This window comes from Sinocyclocheilus anshuiensis, unplaced genomic scaffold (genome assembly GCF_001515605.1).
Source record: "Sinocyclocheilus anshuiensis isolate Anshui unplaced genomic scaffold, SAMN03320099.WGS_v1.1 scaffold882, whole genome shotgun sequence".
In the NCBI taxonomy this organism is placed as follows: domain Eukaryota; kingdom Metazoa; phylum Chordata; class Actinopteri; order Cypriniformes; family Cyprinidae; genus Sinocyclocheilus; species Sinocyclocheilus anshuiensis.
This window is the reverse complement of record NW_015540910.1, coordinates 756,494-767,643: the sequence shown is the minus strand read 5'-3', so window position 1 is coordinate 767,643 and position 11,150 is coordinate 756,494. Positions and strand designations below refer to the sequence as shown.

At 37.9% G+C, this 11,150-nt stretch overlaps 1 pseudogene; it reads left to right on the top strand.

The window, feature by feature from the left end:
* Window positions 1–11,150, top strand: part of LOC107689258 (solute carrier organic anion transporter family member 1C1-like) — a 14,948-nt pseudogene that overhangs the window by 663 nt on the left and 3,135 nt on the right.

The window sequence follows — 11,150 nt, the reverse complement described above, 5'->3', positions numbered from 1 at the left end:
CTAACACAGATTTAGACAGATTTGTGAACAATATTTGAGAGAAATAGGCCTTTTGTGTACATATAAAAAGTCTTAGACCTTTGAGTTCAGGTAATGAAAAATGGGGGCATGAACAAAAGTGTTGCGTTTATAATTTTGTTCAGTGTATATATATGTATATGTGGTCATTGTAATCCATGTTGATACCATTAAACACCATTGTTTAATTGCTGTATATATGTATTACTAATTTGAATCATTGATTCTCTTTCCATTATAACTTTTCTTCAAGATTTTTATTGTGGCCCTTTCCTTCGCCTACGTCTCCAAAACTCTGTGTGGGACCTACATGAAAAGCGCCATCACTGAGATTGAGAGGAGATTTTACCTTTCCAGCTCTGTTGGAGGCCTCATTGATGGAAGTTTTGAGATGGGTTTGTATATAGGTCCAAATATGCCTCAACAAAAATTCCCCCCTAACTGCAAAAATCGTCTCGGTGTTACTAACCCAGTTCCCTGAGAAGGGAAGAAGACTGCGTCAGAGTTAACACTATGGCAACAGCAATGCAACACAGTGTCTCATTCCCTTCTCAAGGAACTGAATTGTATATATAACCCTGAGACAGTTAGTGGAAAGAGTTGACGCTATGCTAACTTTTAATACCCATACATACTGAAAGGATGCCTGCTCGCAAGCTGTGAATAGTCGGCTATTACACAAGCACACTTCTGGGATACGGAAATGAAACAACCTCAAAAGACTTGAGTTCCTGCGGTTGAATCCACATCCACATTATAAAATCTTATGAATGTGTGCGGAAAGGACCAGCCTGCTGCAGCACAAACACAAACGCCCCTCTTGGTAACGCCTGTGAATCAGCCACATTAAGAGTTAAGTGGGGTCTGACACCAGTGAAATGATATGGCGTGTCTCATAGACAAGTGAAATTGCATCTGAAAACCAATGTGATATTGGTGTGTTTGGAGGCAGCGGAACCTTGGTTGCGCCCCCCAAAGCAGACAAAGAGTTGATCGGTTTAATGCAACTGGCCTGAGCGATGGACATAAGGCCCAGACTGGACAACTTATTCAGCTTTTCCTGCTCATGGATTTTGAATGGTGGATGGGAACTCACTTGAAGAATAATGGGATCAAATGATGATGATGGCACCTTTGAACATAATCCAGCCAAGGGTGCAATATCACCATGACCAGTCCAGGGGTGAAGTCAAGGGAGGAGGGGGCTACTAAAAGGGTCTGCAAGTCCCCTATTAGCAGAGCTACATTAAAGGGATAGTTTGCCCAAGAATGAAAATTATCCCATGATTTACTCACCCTAAAGCCATCCTAGGTGTATATGACTTTCTTCTTTCAGATGAATACAATAGGAGTTATAATTAAAAATGTCTCGACTCTTCCAAGCTTTATAATAGCAGTGAATGGTACACATTCACATGGCACCGGGGGGTTAATAAAGGCCTTCTGAAGTGAAGTGAAGCATTTGCGTAAGAAAATATCCATATTTAAAACTTTAAAAATTGAAATCTCTAGCTTCCGCTAACTGTTGTACGCACGTTCACAAGAGAGTGGCGTTCCAGCAGATGACATAGGATATAGATGTTGCGAAAGCTCTGGTGAGTATATGCTAGTCTCACGAGAACCAAGTTGTGTTTACAGCAAAGGAAAACCAGTCTCCTCTAGGCTTATATAAAAATCCTCTCACATTTTTCTTTACAAATCCTTGTTTTATGCCTGTAATTTGTGACCAGTGTTAGGTTTTGCTCTCTCCTCTGTGCTTCCACATTTGTCCCTTCTTACTGTAGCTTGACTTCCATTCATACACATGATAATGCGGGAAAGCGGTAACGCAAACTCATGCAAAGTTGCTCTGCATTTTGTCCCAAAGTTCAAGTTTGGAAAATTCTGACCTGCAAATTCATATCACGTGAAACCGTGAGACCAATAGAAGATCGATACATCATGGCATGACCCCGTAGCTAAGTCAGCTGGTCAGAGTGGGCATCTGACAACGCCTACAAAACCCTACGCAAAAAAACAGGATACAACAGGATAATCAAACACACCTGAACAAGCTAAAGCTTCAGGATTACTAACGCTACAGGCAGGTAAGTTTTTTAATGGTTGGAGCTAAACTCTGCAGGACAGCAGCACTTCAGGACCGACGTTGCCTATCCCTGGGATACAGGATACACGTAAACCTTCAGGGTAGCATATGAATCCAATCAGCTGCTTGGTTGGTTCAATACTGGAATTCCTACAAGAGCATCCCTTTACATGTTTACGTGTATCCTGTATCCCAGGGATAGGAAATATCCTGAAGTGCCGCTGTCCTGCAGAGTTTAGCTCCAACCCTTAAAAAACTCACCTGCCTGTAGCGTTAGCAATCCTGAATACACTGATTAGCTTGTTCAGGTGTTTGATTAGGGTTGGAGCTAAACTCTGCAGGACAAGCAACACTCCAGGATGTTTTCTATCCCTGCTGTATCCCTTCACACCATGATGCAAAGAGACGCTACTTAAGAGTATACTGTCTCATGGTGGAATGGTATCAACGACCTCAGTCGAGAGGCCAGAATAAATGAGCTGGTACTCAGGGGTCAGACCCAGACTTTCCATATCTCTGATTGGAGTTGAAAGATTGACCCCCAGGCATGGGACAGGAGGTCCCTCCTGGTTGGAATTTCTCAAGGAGAGCCTTCCAGGAGAGACACTAGATCCACAAACTAAACCCGTCTGGCCAAAATCTAGCTACTAGTAGCAGGCATACTCTATCCTGATGAATCCTCGTTAGAATTCCCAGGAACAAAGCAATCGAGGCGTACAGATGTAGCCTCGGCCATGCCTGCACCATGGTATCCACCCCTAACAGAGGGGACAGTGGGTCGACAGATCCACTTCTTCTTGGCCATACTTCTGCCACATGGACTCCACTACTTGTGAAGAAAACCTACCAAGTATTTTTACATTTTTTAAGATGTTTTATTTTGGTTGCATTATTTTAGATGTAGTTTTACTGAAACATTATCTAACTGCAACCAAAACTGCTTTGCAATCGAGCAGTCTGACTAGAGAATTTTGTTTTCATATAGTACGTTTTTGTCCAAATTATCAACATAGGCTTATTAGAAGAATGTGCCACTACCTATATTTTGCAAAACTCCAAAAAATGTCCCTATGTATACTATACAGTTTGCTGCAGTTTCCAACTGTAAAGAACACTAGTGGCAGGAAAAAAACACAAACTTTTATCCCTTTTCTCATAAATTATGATCAAAGAGGCAGATAACCAGATACATTGCACTTGCAATGCAGAGCACTCGGGTATGAGTCCTGTGAAACACGAGTAACGATAAAAGAGCTCCAAATTTGCAGAAGCCAGCTAAAATGGAAATGTCGCCACAGACATGATTTTCCAGTGAGCCTGGGTTGCAATGAATAATCAGTGAATGGACCATGGTTTCTCTGTTCCATGTTAATATATATGCTTGCATGCTTTGTGTATTTTCATTTCCTAATTGACTTAATTCTCTGAATGATCTTCTGTAGGTAACTTGCTCTTTCTGGCAGTGGTTAGTCATTTTGGGGCAAGACTACACAGACCACGACTCATAGGGATGGGTTGTTTCCTCATGGCCATTGGCTCAGCTGTTACTGGGCTGCCACACTTTTTCATGGGGCGGTAGGTTCATATATGCATATTATCTCTCCACATTTAGCTAGTTTCTCATTTATTACAAAGTTGCTCATGTTTCTTTCTCTGTCTGTGTTGGTTTTACTCCTTCAGGTACAAGTATGACTCAGTAATACAAGGCTCTCTAAACAAGACTGTCAGTATATCTCCTTGTCAGTATCCCATGGTTTCAAAGGACTACTCAAATGTGCACATTCAGCTTTCTAATAATATTGGAACAGGTAACTACTCCACATTTAAAGTACTCCATTGCCTGATAGGCTTTCAGGAAGAAGAACTTGTTTAGCTTTCAGGATTTGAACAAGTGTTAAACAGTGTGTAATTCAGTACTCACAGTGAAAATATAGTTTCTTTCAACAATCTTTCAAAACAGAGTTGGCCAAGATAATCAAAAATGCATACTGAAAGTTCTAAGTGCTTCATTTTGCCACTTTAACCCTAGATTGTGTGAAGGAACCTGGATCTAGTTTGTGGATCTATGTGTTATTGGGTAATGCTCTCAGAGGAATCGGAGAGACACCAGTCACACCTCTTGGCATATCTTATATAGATGACTTTGCAAAAGCAGAAAACTCAGCATTTTACATTTGTAAGTCAAATTTGGATACCTTTTTAATCCCCTAGACACTAGGACCTCTAGGTCAGAAACCCTAGTGAATTACAGCATATTGTATAATTTACAAATATTATGATAAATATTTAAAATATATTTTAAAAATGTACCTGCAGATAATATAATATTAATGAAATTAAAGACAACTTAAGTGCATTTAGAGACAATACATTTAATTAATACACTTAAGTAAACTTTTCAGTGCACTTTGTAATAATATCAAAGTTTCAATACATTTGAAATCATTGTTTTAATAGTCTTGTCATGCTTTGAAGAAGCACTTGTTAACTTACATGTATAACTTGAGTATGATTTTAACTCTAGTGTGTTATTGAATGTTAATATATTTTAAGTTAATATTAATATTAGTTAATATTTATTTTAAATGCAACTTTATAATTACACGTCATGAACAGCAAGTTTCAGTAGAAATGACATGAAGGTATATTTTAGTTTACTATAAATGTAATTATATTCAGCAGTACACTTTAACCATATTTTAAAGATGAAGAATTACGAAATTACACATGAAGTTCACATAACTGCATTTTATATAAATATAAAATATAAAGTAATGCATTTTAAATATTTTGAATGAGATTTATGGCCTTTTCAGTAACTTTTTTTTTTAATAACCATGCATAACTTATTTTCTCCAAAATAAAACTTGTACATACATGCTATAATAGGGTGACCATACGTGCCATTTTCCCAGGACGCGTCCTGGGAAAATGGCACGTATGGTCACCCTATGCTATAATATACTATATTATCACATAATATAGTAGCCCATTTGTGTTGATTACAGTGCAATCAGACTTTAGCCATGTAACGTTTTGTGTCGATGAACACACAGATGAAGGCTGACAGTCTTTAATAAATCCACACAGGTAAATCCAGAAAGGGAAGGCTGGTGACACATACACATCAAAGTTAACTCAAGACCCATCAAACTCAAACTGCACTGACACCAATATAAATAGACCGACCAAACAAGGATAATTAACAAGACACAGCTGAACATAATGACACAATCAAATCAATAACCATGTCAACGGAAAAAGGAAGCAAACAGAAAGTCCAAACTAACCGAACTGTAGGCGCGTTTTCATTACAGATTTGTGCAAAACTTTGGTGATATTTTATAAATGTCGATAGAAAAGTATTGCGAAATGACAGCGTTTCCATTAACCAATGTTATGTGACTAAAACTTAACCTTTTGCCTCTCGCGATAAGTCATGGCAACGGATTTTGACCGATTTTGGCTATATTTATTCAAAGGAGGCGTATGTATATATCTTTACAGAGGCAGCACAGAGAGCCGCTTCAGAAACGTGCGTGGTGCGGCTGGAATAAACACAAGCATTGACTAGAGTGGTCGCTTATACTGGAGAGCGGCCACGTATGAAGTGTTTCTTGGAGGTTATGGTACAATGAAGAATGATCATATGACTTTTTGCATACGCCATGTGACCTGTAAATGCGAAAATTATTCCTTTTTTGCATTGCCTGAAAAGCCACCTCATGCGAGCGTAAAAACTTTTTTGCGATATATGGGTGTTTTTGCGAAATTGACGCGTTTCCATTTCCATTCCATTTTTCCATTATTTTCAATTCGCAATTTGAAGGGTAATGGAAACCTTGTGACAAGTCATTTGTATTTTTATAAGGAAATGAAAAATGCACCAATGTCAGGGCATGTCAAAACTTCCCCTGGGCCCCAAAACACCCTCAGACCCTAGAGGGTTTACCTGTAATTTTGTATGAAAACATTACATTCTATTTTCAGTCCTATATATTCTGTTAAAGTATATCATTTCTGTAATAAGTACACTTATTTAAAAATAAAATAAATACGTAAACACACACACACACACACACACAAACATGGGAAGAGCAACCCCAGAGCAACAAATTTCAATTTTCATTTTGGAATGTTTAATGAAAATCTCTCTTGTGATGTTTAGCGTGTCTTCAGACCATTATGCTGCTGGGTCCCATGTTTGGATTCCTACTGGGTTCCATGTGTGCCAAACTGTATGTGGATATTGGATTTGTCATTGTTGGTAAGCATCTGAATACTGAAAGTATCTGAATTCCAAACGTACTATCACAGGGTTGAAATATCATCATACTTTAGGGATAAGCTTATGGTTAGCAGCAATAAATTACTATATATACTGTGGTGGTATTTGCTAGGTATGATCTATAATGTAGTTTAAATGTTGTATCATGTATGTATTTTTTTCTCTTTAGTAGATAGTGTGACCATCACTCCACAGGATGCACGCTGGGTGGGCGCTTGGTGGCTGGGCTTTTTTGTGTCATCTGCCATCTTAGTACTTGCTGGTGTTCCTTTTTGGTTCCTACCCAGGTATTTACCCAAACAAGGAGAGGAAGGGAAGGACAACTCTAATGTGGATCAGGACAACAAGGAGCAACCTGTCCTCCCAAACACACACTCAGTGAACCTGGCCGACACTGCAAAAGGCAACGTCCTTCCCACTTTTTTAACAAATCCATTATTGTTTGAACTTTTTTCTATTCCCATCCTCTTTAAAACGAACAAATGTGTGTTAGAAATAGCAATACTTTACCAGGAGTCACTCCAATTTGTAACACAGGTAGCTTTTATATAAGTCTTAAAGATGATTACATGTTTTACATGAAGTTAAGTTAACATCTAGCAAATCTTTACGAAAAAGCTCACTTCATTCTCTGTATTCTGTTATGTAAATGTTAAGGATTCCTGCCTTCCCTGAAAAAACGCATGTGCACTCCTGCATATTTGCTGTTGCTGTGTGGGATTGTTTTGAAGTTCAACTCTTTCATCGGCTTGCTCACCTTCAAAGCCAAATACATGGAGCAACAGTTTGGCCAGTCTGCATCAAGAGCAAACTTCCTTATTGGTAAGAACCCTTCCAAGTAAATGTTGAGGCAGGCAGTTGATTGTTTCCTTTAATGTCTGGTCTTCATTCAGTGTCTTCAGTTGTGCTTACGAACAAACCCTACAATTTTGAAATCTATAGGGTTTGTGTAAATGTAATATTTGTAAATATAACAAAATAACAAAACGCCATTTTATGCCATTTTTTGCAACAATTATTTTATATACTTACAAACCTTTTTTTTTTTTCTCAATGTTATTCCAGTTAATCCCTTGTGAAAAAGGTCTTATAGACTTATCGACCATATTTTTGTTTTTGATGTGACAGGCCATAGGCCTACTTAAAATTCAACCATATTTGGTGCAAATTCATCTGTCACACCGAACCTAAGAACAACCCAACCATACAGCGTAACACACTCTGAGAAGCGTGTCAGGTTTGACATTAATTGAAACTAAAGACATGTCATGTCCCGCAGGTGTCCTGATCCTGCCTGTGGTTGCTGTGGGAATATTCTTGGGTGGTTTGTTAATGAAAAGATACAAGTTAAAGCCGTGGCAGGGGCTCAGCTCTCCTTCATCACCTCCTTCACGGCCTTCCTTCTCCTCCTCCTCCATTCCGGCACAAAGTGTGACAATGTGCCTGTGGCAGGGCTCACTGTGTCCTACAATGTGTAAAGTATTTGTATACTTCTGCAAGTCAGCAGTTCTGAAAATGTAGGATATATTGTAAAGAGAAATCTCGTTCATTTCCTCACTTTTAAATCTCTCAAGTTTCTTTCCTTCCTTCTTTCTTTCTTTCTTTCTTTCTTTCTTTCTTTCTTTCTTTCTTTCTTTCTTTCTTTTTCTCTGCATTCCACAGACAGTCTTGCCTGTATCATTGATGCAGAAGATTTGTTGTTTTTTCTCTCTGTTCTACACACAAAAATGTCATTTGGCTCAAGAGTATTTGTTGTACAGCACACAAGTTGTATGCCTCACTTTTATGATAATTTATGTGGTTTTTAAAGTTTTGTTACAATTACCATCCTCTCAAGCATATCCTTATGGGTTACATGAATAAAAAATGGACATTGTAGTGTATAATTTTATATGATATGAAATACTTGTTTTCTTTTGAATCTACTTCTTTTTATTAATTATAAAAATGACCCTCTAACACTAGCGTTTTCTATTCTATCTACTTATTTTATTTTTATTTATTATTTAAAAAACCTTGCTACGTGTACTGAATTAGACTAACCAAGACTTTTCACAATAATTACATGTTATTGCTCTTTTGTTAGTTTTGATTGCTTCGATTGTTCTCACTCGTTAGGCGCTTTGGATAAAAGTGTCTGTTAAATGAATAAATGTAAATATATTCATAGTATTTTATAATGACCATGAAAATCAGTGTTGCTATTTAATAAATTACTTTTGGATAAAAAAAAAAAAATCTAGTTTCAAAGGGGGATTTGACAAAACAAAAAGTCTCCAACTGGAAACAATCCCCAATCTCTGAATTCCTCCTCAGGACCCCTGGAGCATCACAGGATGAGCGCTCACTCATGTCTCAGTGTAACCAGGACTGTTCCTGCTCTACATCTGAATGGGATCCCGTGTGCTCTGACAGTGGCATTACATACATGTCACCCTGTTTGGCAGGATGCACCACCTCCACTGGACAAGGCAAAAACACGGTATAATTTGATCTATCTAAAACTGCACTTTTCCAAACCTTAGGCACACAAGGTGTATTGTAAGTATGATTACACTTAATTTTAAGGTCCAATACTCGCCATTAACAACCATTAACTACGACTTTTGCTTCAATAAACTCCTAATTTGCTGTTTATTTTAATAGTTAGTAAGGTAATTGTTAAGTTTAGGTATTAGGTGGGATTAGGGATGTAGAATATGCTCATGCAAAATATGTGCTTTATAAGTACTAATAAACAGCCAATATGTTAATTATAGACATGCTAATAAGCAACTAGTTAATAGTGAGAATTGGTCCCTATACTAAAGTGTTACTGTAAGTATATGTTGCATACTATAATTTGCAATAATAATTTTGTCTGCATTTGATGGTGGCAGGTTTTTCACAACTGCAGCTGTGTGTTAACCCCCTCACCAGCAGAGGGCAGCAGATCTGTGTCTCTGGGACAGTGTCCTTGTGGGCCAGGATGTACCCGGAGTTTCACCTCTTACATGGCGGTGTCTGTCCTCAGCTCCTTCATCAACTCTCTGGGCACTACTCCTGGATACATGATCATTATATGGTCAGTTACCATCAGGATAGAATAGTTACTAGTTTTTTGTTAAGCAAGAATTGTGGTAGTGAGTTTTGCCCAGACAAGTACTCTCACATTTTCTTATTTCTATTGTTAAATTTGATAATACTGTATTTGATGGTTTCCCAACAGACATTTTATTGACTATAAGTAACTTTGCAAATACATGTACTATCAAAACAAAGTGTAATCTTAAATTTAATAAAATTAAATATTTAGATATTTAATTTGACAGTTATTACATTTAAAGGGTTAGTTCACCCAAAAATGAAATTCTGTCATTAATTACTCACCCTCATGTACGACCTTCGTTTATCTTCGGAACACAAATTAAGATAATTTTGATGAAATCTGAGAACTCTCTGACCCTCCATAGACAGCAAGTATATTACCACGATCAAGGCACAGAAACATAGCAAGGACATCGGTAAAGTAGTCCATGTGACATTAGGGGTTCAAACGTAATTTTACAAAGCAGCAAGAATACTTTTTGTGCACAAAGAAAACAATAATAACATAATTTATTCAACAATCCTTCTCCCTGAGTTACCGTCTTCCGCCATTTTGGAGAGTACTCCAGAACATAATGAACTTTTCCATGACATTCTAATTTATTGAGATGCACCTGTAATCAATGTTGTTTACGTTGAGCATGCGCACGCTTTCTACTGAACTTAAACAACACTGATTACTTTCTGGGGTAGGCGTTTTCTCCAAAATGGCAGAAGCCGGTAACTTGGGGACAAGAATTGTTGAATAAATTATGTTATTATTGTTTTCTTTTCGCACAAAAAGTATTCTCGCTAAAATTAAATTATGTTTGAACCCCTGATGTCACATGGACTACTTTACCGATGTCCTTGCTGCGTTTCTGTGCCTTGATCGTGGTAGTATCCTTACCGTCTATGCAGGGTCAGAGAGCTCTCAGATTTAATCAAAAAGATCTTAATTAGTGTTCCAAAGATGAACGAAGGTCTTATGGGTTTGGAACGACATGAGGGTGAGTAATTAATGACAGAATTTTCATTTTTGGGTGAACTAACCCTTTAACTTTTAAATTGCTTTCTACTTTACAAAACTACTTTCAGATGCATTTTCAGATCTAAAGGATGAAAGATGAAAGGTATTTACTGTATATTACATATGTTTTTAGATGCATCACACCTGAGCTTAAGTCACTGGCGTTGGGTATTCAAACTCTTGTGATGCGAACACTAGGTACAAGTAATACAGTAAACAATAATTCATAAGCTAGGCAATATTTTAGTTTATATTATGTTTTGGATAAACTGCATTAATGTCTAATATTTTTCTGGAGGTGGTATTCCTGCTCCTGTATATTTTGGAGCTCTCACTGACGTGTTTAAAATGGGGAATAAAGAGCTGCGGGGGCAGAGGAGCCTGTCGTATGTACGACTCAAATATGTACAGGTGTGTATGTGTGCTTGTAATTATACACCATTGTCTTTATTAGAATACAAAAATGGAGGAAAAAGCCACTGATAATTACAGTATGAAGTCTTTGGGGGGAAATCGTGGCCTAATGGTTAGAGAGTCGGACTCATAACCCAAAGGTTGCGGGTTTGAGTCTCGTACCGGCAGGGAATGTAGGTGGGGGGAGTGAATGTACAGCGCTCTCTCCCACCTTCAATACCACGACTGAGGTGCCCTTGAGCAAGGCA